General features: G+C 39.5%; 1 protein-coding gene across 6 annotated transcripts in view; it reads right to left on the bottom strand.

Moving 5' to 3' along the window:
- The window catches only part of DISP1 (dispatched RND transporter family member 1), an 84,952-nt gene that overhangs the window by 45,587 nt on the left and 19,229 nt on the right, over positions 1 to 20,136 (bottom strand). For 2 of the 6 annotated variants that reach the window (XM_048937893.1, XM_048937898.1), the window contains exon 2: positions 11,185 to 11,320. The exons of 3 other annotated variants lie outside the window; for them this stretch is intronic. The gene's annotated coding sequence lies outside the window, so the exon portion shown is untranslated. Of the gene's footprint in view, positions 1 to 11,184; positions 11,321 to 15,419; positions 15,546 to 17,727; positions 17,816 to 20,136 lie in introns of those variants that run through there. One more of the 6 variants, XM_048937894.1, reaches the window with a different exon arrangement.

Below are 20,136 nucleotides of genomic sequence, written 5' to 3'. Positions count from 1 at the left end.
TGAAGTAAGTTTGAGACATGTCTGTCTGATCTGCTCTTCTAAGCTGGAAAACTTGAGACAAGTCTAAACTACTAAACATCCATTTAACATTTCTCTTTTTTTCTCCTAAAGCTATCGATTCCTTTTATATTATGCCTAAGGATATAGAGATTTATCTTAAAAACTTGATTCTCTGGAGTCACAGTTCTGAGCTGTATTCCATCAGCAGAAAACCACAATCAGTTCTGAATCTAAAAATACTTTGGAAAAGCACAGGGTGTATAACAACTGCATTTTGATTGTATTAGTAAGAAATAGATCAAGAAATACTAGATCATGATGGACATGAGGCCCACTTAACAATTTATGCACTGAAGACATCCAGTGTGGAACAGTTGTCTAAGATGACGTACTTGCAGGCTTTTCAAATCCAGTGATAGCTCCTGAGATTTACATTCAAGTAAGCACTGTTGGATAGCTATTTAAAGATCAAACTCAAGATCAGACTTTGATTACTTCTACTACAGTGTCTATGAGGTATGTCACTAATTCAGCTAGAATATATTGCTTTTTCTAATTAAAACATGCTACCCATTTTATATGTATTAAATATGCTCTGTTTCTAGGAGATTCGACTGAACAAGACTTGGATCTACTCCTTAAATGAACTGTCGTATCAGATTAACTCTCTTTGCATAACAATTAAGGAATCTGAAGAGGATTAGCTGCTGAAAGGTATTTACAAGTACAGTTTCTTCGCTGTGGTCTGAGGATCATGAAATACTGCAGGACTCTGAAGCAGCAAGAGTGAGCCTGCTTTGGGGCACAAGAAATGAGGGTATGGGAATTAAGAGAAGACCAGTAACTTTTGGTCATTACAGAGTAAAACTGTGGAGAGCTTTTTATATATCTTGGCCAAAGAGACTGGGTATATGCCAGCAGTAGTACAGTTGTACAAAGTGCCCCCCCCAACCCACCTCCATACCAGACAGACAGAAGCTACTGAAGACTTCTGGCAGCCGCACGGCAGCAGCTGCAAAGCAGTTTCATGGCTATGAGCACCTTGGTCCCTTTGCAGTTCTCTCCCTTCCAGTTCTCTTAATTGGAGCACGTACCTGTTTCAGGGCATGGTCATTGCTAATTTTAATAAAGGTAACAGATCTGCTTATTACTCGCCATTGAATCTTTATAGCCAGTCTTGAAGTAGTAAAATCTGAATATTTTTTTTTTTTTACAATTTTAAATCTTATTTAACAGAACAGCCTTGTTTAGTCTAGAGCATTTAACAGTCACCAGCCAGATACTAATTTAACATGAGCAACGCACATGTCAGGTACTGATGTTCCCACCAAGGACTCAGGGCCCAGTCAGCCACTGAGAGCTAATGAGCAGCAACAAGAAGGTCAACCCATTTGTTGGAAGATATTCATCCTTGCACACTATATGCCCTTTCCAAAACAACTTCTGTATAAATCTATCAGGCAGGGAGCTTGACAAACGGAGGAAAGTGAACCAAGTTTTTCTTTTTTTTTTTATTTCATCTGAGTGCACTAAATGGAAATTCCTACTCAAACAGTGAAAAAAAAAAAAAAAAAAAAAGTAACTAAAATCAAGAAAAGCACCCCAATCAATTTCAGAGGACTTGGTCTTCATACCTGTATGCCACATCCACTATGCTTTCTCTCAAGGCATCATGGGGATCTGCTCATAGCACTCTGACACATATGAAGTCACTCCTAGGTGTTAGAAAACACCCACCTGTGTTCTTCCTGGCTTTGTGGTATGGCCAAGCATGAGACGTAGGGCAGGACCAGCAGTATTTGTGTATAGAGAATGCAAACAGATGACCTCAAGTTCCTCAGCTACTAAGTTAGAAGTGAGAGCAAACCATGCATTTCCACTGACGGTAAAGAAGAAAAGAAAGGAGCCCGGAATGCTTGTGCCAGGTTAGAGGACAAGAGGTTTGAGTGCTAGGCAACAATTTCATAAGGCAAGTGCCTATCATGTTCACATGCTACATCACCCTCCCACCCTTCCTACTTACAGATTCGTCTTAATCATAGTAAATTCCCCAAATACAGCTCTCTGTATACCTGCACAAGCACATTTCCTGGCGTAAGGATGGTGACCATCTCAGACAAGAAGAAACCGCAGTTATTCTTTCAACTGCCCACTTCCCTCAATGCTTTGATGATCGAGGCCCATTCTGAAGTATAAACATATGTAGATTGTATATTATAACATATTCAGTAAAAGTAAGCATTTGAGTTGATAGATTTTGCTAAAACAAAAATTTTGCTCAAGAAAATATGTAATAAACAAGAAAAATAGAACTGCAAATAGAAAGACTAGGCATAAGCAAGAGGCACAACAACTGGTTGAAACAATTCTATAAAACAAGCCACTGCTGAATTAGTTCAGAACTCTCACAAAATAACAAGCCAAAGGGCTGTGTTTCAAATGCTTACAAATTGGAGTTCCAGCCCCTGTATGCAGAGATTTCTTTCATTAGGACAAGACAGAGGTGAACTAAATTATTGACATTCAAAGCCAATATTAAAAATAGTTACAGTCTGTAAGCCACTGAAGGAGTTATTCTTGGGTTTCTTGGTTTGCAATACTCGAACATAATAACTTTATGTAAATTTTCATCACAATTGCTGCATTACTATCTACTAGCATGGCTACCGTAACACCAGTCAGAAGCTTCAGTGCCCTTCAGAATATCAGTCAGAGCACAATTAACACGGTCAGGGTTCTTGTTCACAGGGTTCTAAAAGATTGCAGCCATCATGAGCTCGTTTGCAAGAGCGGGTAAACATGAGAAAACAGCAAGCAAAGCTGTGTTCCATTAAAATGGCAGGGGTAAAAAAATTTGGCATTAGTGTGACTTCAGATGGAGGTAATTGAAGAAAAATTCTGTGCCATACAGTATTTAAAAAACCCCCTACACTTCAAAAATAAAAGAAAAGCTAGGTCCTGTTAAAGTTACTATGCTCCCCCCACCTTATATTTAAGATGGAAAGAAATACTTCCCTCAGGGAAAGGGGCCCAGCTCATAATTTCTGGATTAAACCCATTACTATTAGCTGCAGAGTGAAATTATTAGTGACAGGTTCACTGAATTACCTCTTTACAGAGGTCACTAGAGCTTCCTAGAAACCTAAAACTGCCATTGTAAATTTAGCTAATAACAAATACGTTTTTTAAACTATCAAAATTAGAGGTAAACACAAGAACCTGTTTTAACACTCTAATTACGGTACAATACTTTTTCATTTTCTTCACTTCAAAGTTATAAACTCAGAAATACACGAGTGCTGGCATGCACCACTATTACCTCAACATTTTACATCCACATCTGTGGATACAGAACTGCTGTTGATTTTCAGTATGCTCATTCCTCTCTTAAAACTGCAGAGCAGATCAAGAATACTTTCTGACAAGTACACAAACTGTACTTGATCATGCACTTAAAACAGAAGTGACTTCTGCTACATGAAGTTCTTCACTATGGAATGAAAAAACTGTATACATATCAAGAATCCGGAGGGAGGAAAAAACAAACAAGAAACAGCACATACAACATCTTACCTTCATTCTGTTTATCAGTGTCATTTAAAGCTTCACACAATTATCTACAATACAGCTTGGGCAGAAATTGTTCAGTCCATCACTTTACAGGCCCTGCTTAGCTCTGCTTATGCTTCCAAGACTATTAATAAACTCCATGCGTTTCATGTAAAACACACACAATCCTCAAAGTACAGCCTGTTTTTCCTCCTTCCCAGGTAAGTGACCTCGAGGTTGAATTACAAAGCCCTGTTTCCCTTGCTTGCACTCTTCCTCGCCATGGACCTGTAAATTTTGCACTCCTGATTGCACAAAGAATGTTCCTGCTCCCGAGAATGTTCTCAGGCAAAGCTGAGTAGCTAAGTCTCTACTACTTGGTCAGAAACCCAAGTTTGAATTCCTTCTGAAGGAAACTGCCCAGTCTTCCTTAATCCCCATGCAAGGAGCACCTTTTTCCCTGTTTCCCCCCAGGTTTTAGTGGATGTTGTCAGACTTGACCAAGAGCCTTAGAAGCAATGACAGTAGCTAAAAGCATTTTGAAGTCCCCATTTTTAATTAAACCTCACCTCAAAATGCATGCCATTTTGCTATTGCAACTGTGCCATCCTTGTTAGTACTGAACCTACAGAAGTTCTACAGTTCCACATGCCTTACATAGATCTGAAGTGTGCTGCTATAAATGTTTTATTTGCCCCTAAAAAGCTATTGTACAAAGGTATCTGAATTCCACTGACCATGATCACAAGATCCCTGGAGAGATCACCAAAATCCAACTGGTGTCATATAGACCCTGTCCATGAAATAAACAGGTACCAATTTGTAATTATAAAACCAAACAACCACAGAGTGCAGATTTCACGGTCTAGCTTCAATTAGTTTACAGTTGCTTTTCTAATTTACTCTTTTTTTTCCTCAGTATTTTCAGGGTTTTTGTTTCAACAACTAACACATCTCGTGCAATTACAAAAAATAGCCAGTAAGAGACAGCGATGCAAAAGGCTGAGAAAGTACTTTAATAATCAACTCTGAGATTCAGTATTGCCTTTTGTGCTTGGCTTCTGAACAGAGTGGGCAAACAGCCTCCTTCGCTGAGCCAGATTCCATATCATAGTGGCAAAGAAAATCATATTGTTCATCTACCTTCTGGCATCAGGTTTTGCTCTCCAAGTTGAGTAAATGGTCTTACTGAAATAAGAATTTCTCTGAGTTGTTCCATTTTATGGAGTTTACTCTAAATTCAGTAAGATTCAGGCAAGTACTTAAATAGTAAAGTGTATCACTCCCACAAATGAAACTACAATAAAAATCGTAAGTAGGTATCTAAGATGCTGAGAAACTCATAAGAAAACTTAAGCACTGAAGTCTTAAAAGTAGTTTAAATTACTCTACAAAAAATATTTCACAGTAGTTTGCATTGTGTGGATCTAGCTCCCTTTGCAACAAAAGTCACCTGAATCTGAAGAGAAACTTCTGCTAGTCTTCAAGTCATTAGGTGATCTGAAACTCAACAAACTCCATCAGGGGCTGCAGTGAATTACCTACCATCTGGAAACTGTAAAAATCAAAATTATATTAAGAGTAACAAAAAAAATATTGAAGCACGATGGTAAAGTCTGACAGCCTTCCAGGAGAATTAACTGGAAGGCTGCCTTTCCTGATGCGCCATTCCACTAGAGCACTCTGAGCGAGAGCTAAGGGGCAGGAGGCACCAGAGAACGCTACTGAGTAGGCTGCCCCACCTGTGGACAGCTGTCAGCCAAACCCTTGGAGACAAGCCCTTTTCCTCTCTATACAGGTATCTAGCATTCTTTCATTTTAGCTTTGAAATCGGATTCCCTAACAAAAACAAAGAGACTGAAAAAAAAAAGTTTCAGGACATTAAAAATCTTTGCAGAAGTACAGCTACCTCTCTCCAGCCAGCTCTGCACAGTCTCTTCCTGAAAAATATAACATAGTTCAAAATTAAGTCAAAGGATTATTTGGAGTTGTCTCAAAAATCACGAGCCAAATATCAGCTGAAGATACTGCAAAGGCTTTTATACAGGCTCATAAGTCACATGGCAAATTTTGGCAGAAACAGACTTCAGCCCTTACAACATGCACATTCAGTTTCTCGACCACAGTGCCAAAACTCTTGCAAAGATAAGTGAAATATATTAGGAAAATTGTTTTTAATATCTGCAGAGTTACTCAACCTGAACTGAATTTATCAAGATAAAGAATACATTTTTCTTTCTACTCTGAGGACAGATGAATCTTCTTTCTCAATATCTAACAGCTGCTGCAAACAATAAATGCTAGAAATTCCCTAGAATTCAACAACAATCTGTTAGGGTGCAAAGGGCTTTGTAACTTAAAAAACAAGTTTATGCAACAAACTCTTAGAACTTCTACACCATCTTCTTGATTTCGCTCTGCTTCATTTACTTCACCCAACATCATCTAAGCTTGCCATTCACAAAGCTCTCATACCTGTAGTTGTTGTCCATAAAATGGCTTATTCATTTCCCATACTGGCCTTAACTCAGTGAAATATTAGTTCCCGTGACCATCATAGAGTAACTGATCAAAAACATGCTCCACTGAGAGGAAAAGCAAAAAAACAATCTGACTAAGAACTAAAAAGGCCGCCCTTTCAAAATAGATTTCTTGCCTGGGAAATTGTGTGGTCTATTCGACATAGAACAGTTCTGCTTATTCCTTAATCCAAAAATGAAAATCATAACCTTTAACCAATTTACTGAAAAGCTTTTCTTTGTTCCACCCACAATTTAGGCCAAATGCATCTCAGCACTGGATCCCAAGCTTTAATTTCCTTCTACTTCTGCTATTGTTACGCCAGCACTTTAAATATTTACCCTTCCCAGATTCCTAAAATGGAAGGAGATGTGGCCCTTTTGTAGTGCAGATGATTTGCACAGACCACAAGTAGCGGAGAAATTCTCACGCTTTCATGAGAGGGAATTGGATTTAGAGGACACTTTGTTCATGACAGGGTAAATTACTCTTTAATAAATTTCAATTGAAGGCTCTTTCTAACAGAGAGGGATTACGTACACCTTCCTCATATTCAACGATAAACACTGAAGGCATTGATAAACATTCCTTAAAGAAATGAAGACTTACATTTTTTCATGGAGTAGATGTGAGTCAATTGCATCTATACCTGGAAGCACTTAGCACTAAGTTGTTGAAAAGTTGTTTCACTGTATGTGCCATTTCAATTTATCTCCAAAAGCATTAAACATTCAGCAGAAGTAAAAGCTTCACACACACACACACACACACACACACACACCCCAAAATAAACAAAAAGCCCAACAAGGTTAGAAACAAAATGCAAGGATTGAACCACACGGAAAACAAAGCTGCAGTTTCCTGGCTAAGGAGTGCTCTGGGCTCTGCATTGGCAGCTTTGCCACTGCCACCAGTGTGGGCAGGCAGCTGTCTGTGCAACGCCCCAAACATTCAGCACAGCCACCAAGATGCATGATCCACATCCCATTTCTCAATCTAAGCTTCTGTTCAGTGCTAGATTTGACAAGCTACAGTAAAATCTAAACAAGATGTAAACAAAGAGTGCTGTAGAGGAATTGGAGACAAAAATCAGTTCTTCCTTTTTTCTTTTGTAAGCACTGAATGACAGTCTCCTAACTTCACAGCAGTCTGTTGCTAAGGCATTTATTCCTCCTGTTGCAATGTAACAGTACAGGAGACTAATGAAAACTCACTACAGGCGTTGCAGGGGTCTTAACTGAAGCTGTGAAGTATCAGTATATTATGGTATCCTTTATTTGAAAAAGGTCAAGATGCATTTTAACTAGAAAGAAAACCTTGGCGCTCCAAGCCTCTTCCTTACTATAGTGAACATTTCTTTGTGTGCTCATTCCATGGACAAAATCAGATTCCACCCTCCCTTACAGATACTGAAAGCTTTGGGATAAGAAAATAAATGAGATCGCCATAGACCCAAGAGTTCCCTAAGAATCCATATGCAATAATTGACAGAGGAATATAATAAAACTGAGAATGAGCAGAAGTCTTCTGCAGAACAGGGAGGTGCAATTCCTCACCATCCAGCTCCAAGCACTGCTGCTGGCTGCATGCTATGCACTGGGAGAAGCATGCAGGCCAAAGCAGAACAGAGGGAAGCAAGCAGAGTGCCAAAACCTGCCTTTCACCTTAATGGAGCACATTAACTCAGAAAAAAAGATCGATTTCTGTAAAATGTGAAAAAATACTTAAAAGATAGAGTTGTTACTACCAAATCCATTTCACACAGCTCTACCGCTCTAACAGGAACCGTCTCTTCTTGCGCTCCAGGCATAGCAGCATCTCCTTTATTTATACTTCCCTTTGTTTTTTCTTTCTCATTTTCTATTTCTGTGTTTATGTCCTTCATTCCTGGCTTTTCCTAATTACAAAATCTTCTAAGTAGAAACTCTGAAGATTTCTAAAAGAGGCAAGCAGTCTCTAGATAAGGAAGGAGAGCTCTCTGGATCTGTCCTGTAGGCAGTCTTAAAATACCTCTCTGCATAAACACTATTTGTCACTGCAAGAAGTTTAGATGTGCAGGATAGCTTTAACCTGCAACTAAGAAGCTTCTGTGGGTTCTGTGGATTCCATTAACCGGTTTTGCCTTTTCATCACTGCAGCACACTACACTGCAATTGCATCTTCCACAGCACTGAAATGTCAGGCATCATAAAGCTTACTTATGAGGCATGTTTTCGCTTTTCCAATTCAGGTTAAAATTATTTGAAAGCAATCTATCCTCCTACAAGGAAATAATCAGATGATGAAATAAAATTTTGTTAGAGATTGGAGAGAAACTAATATTCAAAGAAGTCAGTGTAGGGATTATATTTTTCCCCCCAAATCGACTTCAAAATCATTTTGAAATGATTCTTTCTCAATTGGTTACAATATTCAACAAGTTAGATTACAACTACACTTGACCAATTTCAAATCAAACTAGGCAGCAACTTCCTACTGTCAGAAGATCACTGAAAAAAACTCTAGCCATTCATCACCGAAACTCCTCTCACTTTGAAAGAAAACACTGAAAACCAGTAAGCCTTGAAAATGCAGAACTTTAAAAATAGCAATAGATGCCATCAAACTATATGTAGACTTTTCTTAGTTCACATTTTACAAGTTGCTTTAAAAGAGAACAAACAAAAGAATGATTACGTGTATCTATCACTTAAAGCACATGGGTGAACAGTTCCCAATTTCCCAACTCACCTCTGATAGCCAGAGTACCAGAATTCACGTTGATTATCATGACACACTCCAGATTCCACATCTCTGTGAATTATCTCAACCCTGCAGCTCTCAGAAATCCAGATCACAGCACACCTTGGCTTACCAGCTCTGTACATCAATAACCGTACACTTGGGAATGTTTCTCACATACATTAACGTGTTTGCTAGCAGTATCTAAGAAACTTTTTTTTTTTTTTTTTTAAATCAGGTTGACTTCATATTCTTTTAATTGGAGGAGATGAGAAGCAGAAAGAAGAACAAGGCAAAATGTCAGTGACATCCATGCTTTAAGTACAAAAGTGATGTTTCCTACGGCCTAGGGCTGGGCTATAAGCATGAAATGCATTGGTTGACTTTGCCTTCACTTGAAATCAGAAATAGACATTACCTGTCATGTAGTCTCTGAGGACAATGACAGATGGACAGAAATTAGCAGAAAAACCAAATATGAGCTCTCAATTTATCTTGTTCAAGAAGTAGCTAAAGAAAGCAGGTTTTCTTATTGCAACTATCTGAATTTTAAAAAATCTGCTTCTGAATAGAATATCATAAAAGTAGTAATGCTAAGGTAGAAATGAAATAGTTACCACAGATTAAATAGAACCAGATAATTTTTTTTTTAAACTTTGTTGAACCACATTATGTGCTTCTCCATTTAACTAGAATGAAAGGGCATATTTCAGCAAAATCTGACTTCAAAGCAGACAGATAAGGCAGATAGCAACACCAGAAAACTGTAATGGCATCAGTTATGTGGATACACAACAAAGAAATACGCTTGCAGTACTGCATAGCAAGGCACAAAAGTATTCCTTGCCTTGACTGAATAACAGTTCTCAGAGCAGCCAAGGTTAATTTGCATAGTAATGATCAGTCTTAAAGTGAGACGTGTTTAGATATAGTTAACAGTTCTGTATATATTGTAAGAAGCAACATCCAGAAACCAGACCAAGCCAAGTCTTTCAGAGCAGTCAGCGAACAGAACAGAAACCTTCCCAACACTCAAGAACTGGAATCGCCAAGCTCCCAGGGCTGAGCAAGGTCCTTCCCTTCCTTGCCCAGGGAAGAGTGTGACTCTCAGGCAACAGCTGCCTGCACACTGAAGTCTCCACTGGAAACCATGCTCACGTGCAACATCTGATGTACTTCAGGTAAGTGAAAAACTTCAATACAGCATTCCAAATATGTTCTCAGGAACAGGGGCACACTGAGTTAGGGGCTAAAGAAGTGGAGTTGTCAGTTGTAACTGCATCAGAAAGAAAAACAAGAACACATTTCCTGGGGTTTTTAAAATTACACTTCAAGAGCTATTGTTAGTAATAGTTGCTCCAAGCTGTAAAAACTGCAGCCTTGGAGGGCAAAAGTCAGAGAAACCCTACTGATTTTCCCCGGATTACTCACAGAATTAATAAGATCATTTGAAAGCCAGCCTGAAGGTTATTAGAAATCTCCTCACGTGCCCACAGTATACTTTTGCAGCATTCCTGTTTACAACTCTTTAATGAAGTGCAGCACCAAAGCGGAAATCCTCCTGCCTGCTACTAGACAGTGCTGAAACGCAATCTGGATATTCACCTATTCCATATTTGCAATTGAAAAGTTTACAAAGAATAAAAACAAAACAGTAGCAAACAAACCTTTATTAACTCTTTCCTACACGGTTCTAAAGCATTTTATAACAAATCATCACAGAAGCATCAAAACATTATCAATAATATTGATACGCAAATGCAAATGTTCACAATTATTTATGATATAGCACATAGTTCAATTTCAGAGTGTCACAGAAAGTTTTACTTCTAAAAATATTTTTAAAAGCAATTAATCTCAGACTGATAGAAACAATCCAAATAAAAAGTGCGTAGTTCAACTGAGCGCTGCTGTTTTGACACGGACTGAGAAATCCTAAAGATCAAGAGAACCAAATGGTGGCATTCAAACATTCCTATCAAGAACAAACCACAGGGTTTGTCACAGATATGTCTTCCCTACACTGTGTATAAGCACATAGAGGATTTCAACCCAACCAATGCCATCATTTGAGCCCGAGTACCCAATCCTATACAAACACTTGGTTCCATTACATTCCTACTTACACAGAACAGAAAGGAAATTGACTACCACCTTCCAGCATCAAAACATGACTTGCCAGCCAGAAACTCAGACATACACAGATTGGAATGGGAGGTCAACAGGGCTCACAACCAGAGCCTGTATGCCAAAAATCACCCCTCACAAGGCAGCCTCTCAATAAGTTGAGTAGAATAAAGCAGAGCTGAGTAGAGATTCACATCAGACAAATAATAAGTAACACATACATGACAAAGCAGGACCCCCACATAGGAGTGCCATTGGTGTTCTCACCTTGCAGTGTTCCACTTTCCTCCTCCAGAAGAGGAAGATCTCTTTCTCCTCCAGGATCTCCAGCTTGTTGGCAGCAGCAGATGTCCCTTGGTCAGCTCCACCGCTGTAACTGGAACTCTTGGTAGCTTGGTTCAGCCTTTGAGGTGGAGAGAAGAAACAAAATCCACAGCCTCATCAACAGGGACACAGGGTGGGATATTAAGAAAAAATTACTCTCAGAGTGGTGATGCACTGGCACAGGCTGCACAGGGAGGTAGGAGTCACTATCCCTGGAGGCATTTAAGACTTGTGTGGATGTAGCACTGAGGGACATGGTTAGTGGGCATGGTGGGGATGAGCTGACAGTTGGACTAGACGATCCTAGCTGTCTATTCCAACTTCAATGATTCCATGACTCTCAACATGCTCTTGAAGTGAAGTGCTGAAAGTGTTGCATATTAAGACAAAAGGTTCCCAGAAGAGCATGAAAAGGCTTAAAAGACTGGACTGATTTAAGAAGCAGAGTGAGGTTGTAGAACAGCAGAGACTGAACGTCATTATCAGGCTGGAATACAAGGATCTGGCCAAGACATGCCAGGGAGGAACAACCACAAGGAACCTCTTCACCTCCTTCAGAAGAGAGAAAGGAAAGTAGGGAAAACATTCAAAGCAGCCGGCCACAGGTAACAAAGTACCTTTCTCTGTTACTAATTTACCATAGCTGTGGGAGGATTTTCTGTTCCATCAGTGCAACAAATGTTGCAGAACATTAAGATAAGACATTCACTGTAACAACCTGGAAAAACATTTTGTGATATTTAACTTCTCTTCCTTCCTTGCAACCCAAGCAATAGAAAATGGAGCAAGCAGAAAAAAGCTTTTCTACCAGCTACTGCTGTTTTACTTAAAATAAGTTATAAACAGAACAAAGCCAGCACATCAAGAGATAGAGGTAGCACAGGGATGCAGGCAAACACACACACATTTAGCATCTGAAACAAAAAGCTCTCTGAATACCAACTGCCTCAAGCTGCCTTTCATGGAATTTGCCATTCCAAGAAGGGTTTACATGGCAAGAGTTCACCTTTACAACAGTGCAAACCTAGAGGAGACAAATTGCTTTTCTGATTTTGGTTTTGGGTAGGGTGTTGGTTGCTTTTTGCATCCTGGAACCAGCCTTAAAGCACAGAGACATCCTAAGTCATAAATCTTACTGCACGACATGCAGTTTTAGAGTCCCAAGATATTGCTGTCATTTGTTATCTAGGCAGTGCTGATTCACTGTTTGCCTGCATGTGTTGAAAAGACTGCTGTCATATGCAACATTCTGCATCCAAGTTCAGCATCTTGTTTGTGTTAGCATGAACTTTTGCCCAGTCTTGACTGATTGCGCTTTTTGCACAGGAAAAGCTTAAGATGGAGTTTAGGAATTCCTTTGTCGGCAGATTCTCCCTCCCTTTCCCCTCTAGTGTACATATATATATATAATCCATTGTATTTTGGGGTGGATAAGGAAGGAGGAACAAAGCTTTCAATTAATTATCAGAACAACAGATAAACATGGCTGCATATACTTTCAGTAAGTCAGACCAGGGGTTACCTACACACTGTACCCCGGGGAACGTAAGAACAAAGAGTAATATTCTCCCTGTACTTCAAACTACTCGGCTGGAAGAGCAGCTCTTTCTGACTTGGAAGAGGCTCCTGTCTTCAAGCCCACCCTGAAGAGCAGCTTTTGGCCCTCTTCTCCTATGAAATGAACTTGCCATCTAATGTGCTGCCAGCAGCACGTTTGCCTGCTTGCAGAACATCACTAGCCTCCAGCTGGCCCAAAGTACATTTTACAACTTGTATTTGTTCACTACACTCACATCTAGATATAGCCTTATGATTTAGAGCAAAACATTGGCTGGATCCTTTAAGAAATAGGACAGATGTTCATTGGGTAGCCATACCTATGCCCGCAGGGATGAAGCAGACAAGTAGTTGGTTACACACTGCACAGAATGTGAAAGACATTCACTTGCCTAGGAGAAGAGTTGTGTAAAGCAATAAGATTTAAGGATAATTTCCATTGCTTTGACATGACACAACAGTTCCCTTATCTGCCAGCCCTGGCAAATAGGTAAGTTCTCAGACTATGAAAACCAGGCATCTGTCCTGGAGCTGCTGGGACAAACAGAAGATAGGAAACGATGTTTTAATTTCCTGAAAGCCTTATGGCTGGTAGTTTCTGGAGAAAACCTCCTACCTTTCTTAGAGAGTTTGTACACTTGAATTCTTAGAGCACTGGGCCCCAAAAACCAGCAGAGCTGCTCTGTGAAAGGCAGTTTGGAGTTGTAGCCACTCTTTATATACTTCAATGAACCACTCACATCCACAGAGTCTCAACAGAAAAGTCCTATATTCTTTTTGCTATTTTTTAGCCAACCATAGAGCTACAAGTAACTCCACCCTGCTTTTACCCAGGGAGTTCAACTACTACCAGCTCAACAGCTTTAGATCCTTAAAACGAAACAGGACTGCATTTACTCTCTGTATTAACTTCAGACAATACTGCCTAAACAGAGCAACTGCCACCAAGCAGTTATTTAAATACTATTAGAAATTAGAAGAATTTTAAATTAGTTTCTAACCTGAAAACAAGCACTGAGAGCTTACAAGACACTAAAATGTATGGGATGCTGAATGATTCAATAAAAAAATATACCACATAGAGATTAGGAGAGAGAAATGAAGATCCCTACCATACTAGCTGATAGCCAGCTTCAGGCAGCATACATTAAAAATAAAATAAAATAAAATAAAAAAAATCAGACAACTTTGTCACTGCTCATGCAAACGGAATGGGCAGCTTAATTTCAGAGCTGACTGTCTCAAAGGGTCAGGAATCACTAGGCACACTGGAAGCTGCTTCTACTGTACTTAACTGCCAAGCTGATTTTCTTTATTAGAAATCTCACTGCTCCACAGTAGACAACTTGCACTCAGGAGAAAACTCAAGATGCAGGGAAGAGGATAGAAGTGCTCTCAAGACAGCCTGAAGTTACTTGAGCACATCCTGAAGGTAATCCCTCCAGCAGAAGACCCCCAGGCGTATTCCAGCCAAGGCCACAAGCTGCATTTGGTGCAAGGTGCAGAAGGTGCTACATCAATTAGCAGCCTGAGAAACCTGCATCACTCCGCCCTCACCCACAACATGAATACTTACTCTGTACCCAAAATGTAATCAAAACTACAACTTAAATAATCAAAAGGTAAATATTTCTAATCCTCTTAAAACTGATTTATGTCAGGAATATGATCTCATGTTTATACGTTCTTTACTTGAGATGGAAAACTTAGTATGAGCTGTTTGTGAACATTTGCCAAGACCACATCTCCACTAATGATACTTAGGACAACAAGATAGACAGGCTCAGAACAAAGCCTCTCATCGTCAGTATCAGAGTTTCATGCCACTTCACTTTTTTTTTTTCCTATAATATCTGATTTTTCTTGAAACTTTGGAATTGAGTTAAAAGCAGTAGTTGTACCTGGCCTGACAATAAACAGAGTTGAACCTATTAGGCTCACAAGGGCAGGAAGGAATCTCAAGTAAATTTCTCAGTGGAACTCTGCTTGGAATTTCAGCGAGGTAATTAAGCATAGACCACTTCAAAGGGGGACGTGTCTACACTGATCACTGTAACGTGCATTGCTGCAGAAGGGAAAAGCCAGTACTTCAAACAGCATTTGAATAAAATATGGATTTTTTTAAAAAAAGCTGCATAAGAAACACAACACTGACAGACTATTTGAGCAGGCCTGCTTTTCATTTTTTCAATTAACCTTATTTATGCCTATATACTAGTATTTCTTAACAGACAACAGAACTTAGCTGTTAGCTCCAAATACCTTAATGTAATTAGAATGGATTTAATCATCCATTATAATCATCCAGTTATGCCATGGCTCATAATCCTTCTGTGCAGACTGCAGGGTACAGTAAATCCAGTCCATCTTCTCTCCAGCTGACCTCAGGTAGTATCACACCTGAATGAATGCCATTCAAATCCATGTGTCTAACGTCTCCAGCTCACGTCATACATGCTACATTTACTGAAATATCACACACACCAACTTCTTGGCTTCTTTCTTCTACATGCTAGCTTTCTACTCTCAAATTGAAGCTTTCACAGACAACAAGGGGAAAACACTTTTCTGTGCAGTGCACACATTACCCTCAACACTGATTATTCCTTCTTCATACTCACTCCATAGATCTGCAAGTTGCAGTTCCTCTCCTCATAAGGCAAGCTGACAAAGGATTCCCTTCTTCCAGTTTGTCTGGAGCAGAAGTTAGACTTGCACCATTGCTTGCCCTCAATCTGCAAGCACGACTGAAAGAAACATTTAAACCGCAGCATCAGAGAACAGAATCAGCTGCCAGACTTCAAGTTAGTTATAACTTTGCAGCATCAGCTATGCTAAAGCTGTGGGGCAAATGACCACTATTTTGGCTAATAAAAAGTTCCAGCTGTTACATAGGATCTGGATTTTTAGAAGAAAAAGTAGAAATCCACTTGCCTTTATCCTAAAATAGAAATCTCATTTTTCAAAGTACTAAAAAAGAAATTAAAAATCTGCAATTCTGTATTTATAGCAACTATATATTTTCGTGCAAGTGTGGGTGTTGATGTATATTTTGTGGACTAAGGTGTGGAGGCTCAGTGAGTTGAACCCATGCCATAGATGACGTCAGTCAGTTGCAAAAAAATGATTCTGGGTACGGCATTAGAACTGGAAGTACAAGCCAACAGCTCTGGCTCAGTCTCTAGAGATCTCGACACAAGGCAATATTTCATTTGTAGGACGGAATACACAGAAAAGAAAATAATGTACCTGTCTTCCGCAACAGATGGATGACCAAATAGGTCAAGTATCCAAATTACATCAACAAGATACAGGGTGGTGTTCATTTGGCCTTTTTGTTTGTTTTTAATATGCTCTTTTTCAGTCATATTTTGTTCAATGAGCTTCAGATGAAGTATGCCATACTCCCAGATTTCCAAACTTACAACATATGCTAGCATTACACACACCACACTAAAAAAAAAGAATGCCACCTCCTCAACAGCATCTCTCTCCCAGCACACGCGTACAGACAGAAGTAGCTGCTGCACTAAATGTCACAGCTGAAATGTATTCAAGAAACTCTTCCCTTTCCCAGGCAGGATATTCTCTTACCAACTTAAGCAGTGCTAGGCAGAGCAGAAAGTAAATGCAAGAGCAGCGTTTTATTGTCCCACTCATCTCTTCCCTACCTTTCATAGCTTAATGGAGCTATGAAAGATACCCATAAGGCCTTAAGAAATTTAGCCCTACAAAAATATCATTTTCTCCCTTAACTGTTGAGCAATGCAGCAACATTCTAAGCATACACTCTGTTTTGCAGCACAGCACTAACAAAAACTTGGCTTCTTGCACTGAACCAACGAACAGTGCAATTTGACAGTCAGATCACCGAAAGAGTGGCTGAAAAAAGTCCTGTCTGCAACACTGGCTAACACTGAAAGAACAAGGAGGTGGAGGGATGAGGTAATGGAAACAGAGAAAGCAGTTTATCACTCCTCTCTCCCCGGCTCCCCTTGCAGAGGGGCTTTCATCTGAGCATGCAGGAACAGCAGAGAACTACGTTCCTACTTGTGACTCTTCTTTGAAAAAGAGCAGTACAAAGTGTCAAGAAGTAACAGAAGAGCTGGGGAGGATATGAAGAAATCTGGCATTCCACCACTCTCATTCCCAGTTTAAAACTGGGAGGCAGTCCTACTGCTATTTCACAGTCTGTTGATTTGCTCTACTTTCCACAAACCAAGAATGCTTAAGAAGTTTTAAGCCTAATCTCTGTTTAACGTCTCAGATTAATGATGTTAAAGTTCTGTTTCTGGAATTCAATGTCAACAGTGACACTAGCAGACTTTAAAAATTTCAGTAACAAAACTAACAATTTTCTTGCTTCAGAAGATGATCTGGGACTCCTTATCCTTGAAGACTCCAATGACATGTATAAAGCATGCAAAACAAACCTATGTGTATGCATACTCAGAGAAATCAAAAATAAATCATTTCGCATACTTGTTTCCTACGTTTGTTAGATTATGAGAAACCCTTGGCAATGGTGCTGAAGCAAACTTATTTGTGGATTTGAGAAAGCATTGCTCTTCTCTGCAGCTCAGAAAATAATTTCTCTTGAAGAAATTGACTCCAATATCATAAAAAATTGCATATGCAACCATATGCACTTCCAATTTTATGGCTGAAATGCAGGAATGATTGTGCTGAATCAACTCACAAGACAATGGATTTCTCAAAATCTCCAGTGATGACAAGATCAGACTCTTTAGAGCAAAGCATGACTGCCACAGCATGGGCAGTTTCCCTCAAGCAGTCTTGGGCCCACAGGTTTCCACCAAGAACTGCAATTTCTGCGTTATAAACCAAGTAGATTTGTAGTAGTAGTTTATGTTGGAGGCCATTTCTCCCACAGTAGTAGTACTTTGCAGTTAAACAACTCAGACTTACGCCAAGCGTGAAGTTGTACTAACACTGATGGATGCAGACAGTCACACTTTGTACTTCCAAAGCCCTTGGTAAGAAGCACAAGCCCTTCAAGTTTCTGCAGAAAGGAAAATCAGCAAAAACACTCATTTTTATAAGCAAATAAACAGTGAAATGAAAAAAAATCCATAATTAAAGGGATGACACTTCAGTAACACCCTGATTCTTACCTCCTGTTTTTCCAAGTGAAACATATAATCTTAGAACTCCCCATTGCTGTGCACACCCTGACTTTGTATCAGAAGAACTCACTTCTGATACGCTCACTTCACTATGGAGTGGTTGGGGGAACAATGAACAAATGCAGGCTGCTCAGAGCATTGCTCAGTCAAGTCTTCACTATTTCCTAAAGTGAAGATTTCAGGACCTCTATGAGTAACCTGTTCCACTGCTCAATCACACACACACACAAAGTTTTTTTCTTTCACTGAAATGGAATTTCCTCTATTTCAATTTGTGCCTGTTGCCTCTTGCCCTTTCCCTGGACTTGGATGAAAACAGCAGGAGAGTAACAAACGAAAACTGCAAACTGAAAGCGCTGCCAAGCACAGAAAGTTGCCAGGTAAGTGAGAGAAATGACTTTTCTCATCTCAAGGTACTATTGTATTGTTTTGCTTACAAACGTAAATGGGAAATATTTCTAGCCTGCTAATTAGGCACTGCCTGTTTCAATACACTTTGCTTTCATTTCACTGGGTTCTATGAGCATGGAAACATAAAAGCACACACACAGGCAATTTACATATGCGAGCATTACTGCATGCTCTGTCACCTAAAAAAAGCAAACTTATGTTTTCCATTCCTGCAGACAAACTGTGCCAGTATCTTCACCCACACAGCTGTATTTTTCCTTTCACCAAATGCGAAACAGTTAAATTCTAAATTTCAAGTAAATATTCCTATAGTCAACACCAAACTTTCCCCTATTACTTACCCAAGTAATGAAGCAAACAGGAGAAGGGGGAGAAAAAAACAAATCCACAAATCACACAAATTAGATTGCTTCCAAGGACATGCTCAGTGGTAAAGTAAGGCACTGGTACAACTTCAGGCATACCGTCTCTCCTACAGAACCTCACCTGCCACAGCTTCCACTAAACCTCTGTCCCACCAGACATGAATACTCACATGTTCTCACCTCTACAATAGGACATGCTTACGACTGTGTTATTTTAATTGTATAAGGCTTGGTAAAAGTAACTCTCGTTACTTTGCTGCCTTTTAAAACTATTTAATTCAACTTCTCCCCTTCCAGTTCTTCAGATACACAAATATCTCCTTGGAATCGCTCTAGATTCAATTACTGTACTGGCAAAAAGCAACTGCCACCTAAGAACTCTTTATCTTTGCTCTCATTTGACTCCTTATGCCCTTCAGCATTGTTGCTTCATTCTCCAAGCCTCTGCTTTTGCTCTGCTCTACCAGAATCACCGAGCTGACTTTTTCTGAATCAGAAATTTTCCATCTAACCTCCATCACGCCTTTCCTTAACAGAGCAGTGCTTTTGCCATCCTGATTATTTTATCTTCCTAGAAGACATGAGGAAAAAAATTAAATCTTTATGTAAGACACTAAAGCTACAGAAATTGTGAAAAGAAATGGAATATGGCATGACAAAAAACTAGATAAGTGTACAGAGGAGATATTCAAAAATAGGGAATTTCATTCCCAATCATCTCAAAGAGTTAAAGCTCACACATTTATGATATTTGCATTTTATAGTCTCACCTTATATCCACTCTTCCTATCAGCTGTCTGCATCCTATGTATTTAAATACACCGCCATCATTTTCTTCCCACATCTTAGAAGCAGGGTGCAGCTGGATGAAGCCACCAAAGCTGCACTTGGCACAAGGACATCACAAAACAGGACAAAGAATCTTACTACAGCCAGATGTTGTTTCTCTTACTGGAGTTCCATGCTCAAGAGTCATTAGAAAGAATATTGCTGCCAGTTGCAGCCTAGCAGTGGAGAGAGATGCAAGTTGTCTGCTCATAACGAGGGAACATTCAATAAAACTTAAATTTGGCACTTCAATATCTTTTAAATCAACCAGCCTTTAGAATGTGCTGCCATGCAATGCTAACCATGAAATACAGGAAGATTTAGTGCTCTGCACATTTCCACAGTCGACAAGAACATTTTAGCTGTTCATAGTGCAAATGCTGACAGTGACTTGGAAGAAAGATACAAGTCTGATGTTTAAGATGTTAAGCTTTGTAAGGCTAAACCCATAACAAATCACTCTCTCTAAGGCAATAAGATTCATAACAAAAAGATTCCAATCCCATACCTACCTCCAGCAGCCCTGGTGCCCATCTGCCCCTGAATTAAGCTGCTTCTGTAGGCAAAGACTAGGGAATATTAGCGAA

The sequence above is a fragment of the Lagopus muta genome, chromosome 2, assembly GCF_023343835.1.
Source record: "Lagopus muta isolate bLagMut1 chromosome 2, bLagMut1 primary, whole genome shotgun sequence".
Classification (NCBI taxonomy): Eukaryota; Metazoa; Chordata; class Aves; order Galliformes; family Phasianidae; genus Lagopus; species Lagopus muta.
Note: the sequence above shows the minus strand (reverse complement) of the source record. Positions and strands in the feature narration are given on the sequence as shown.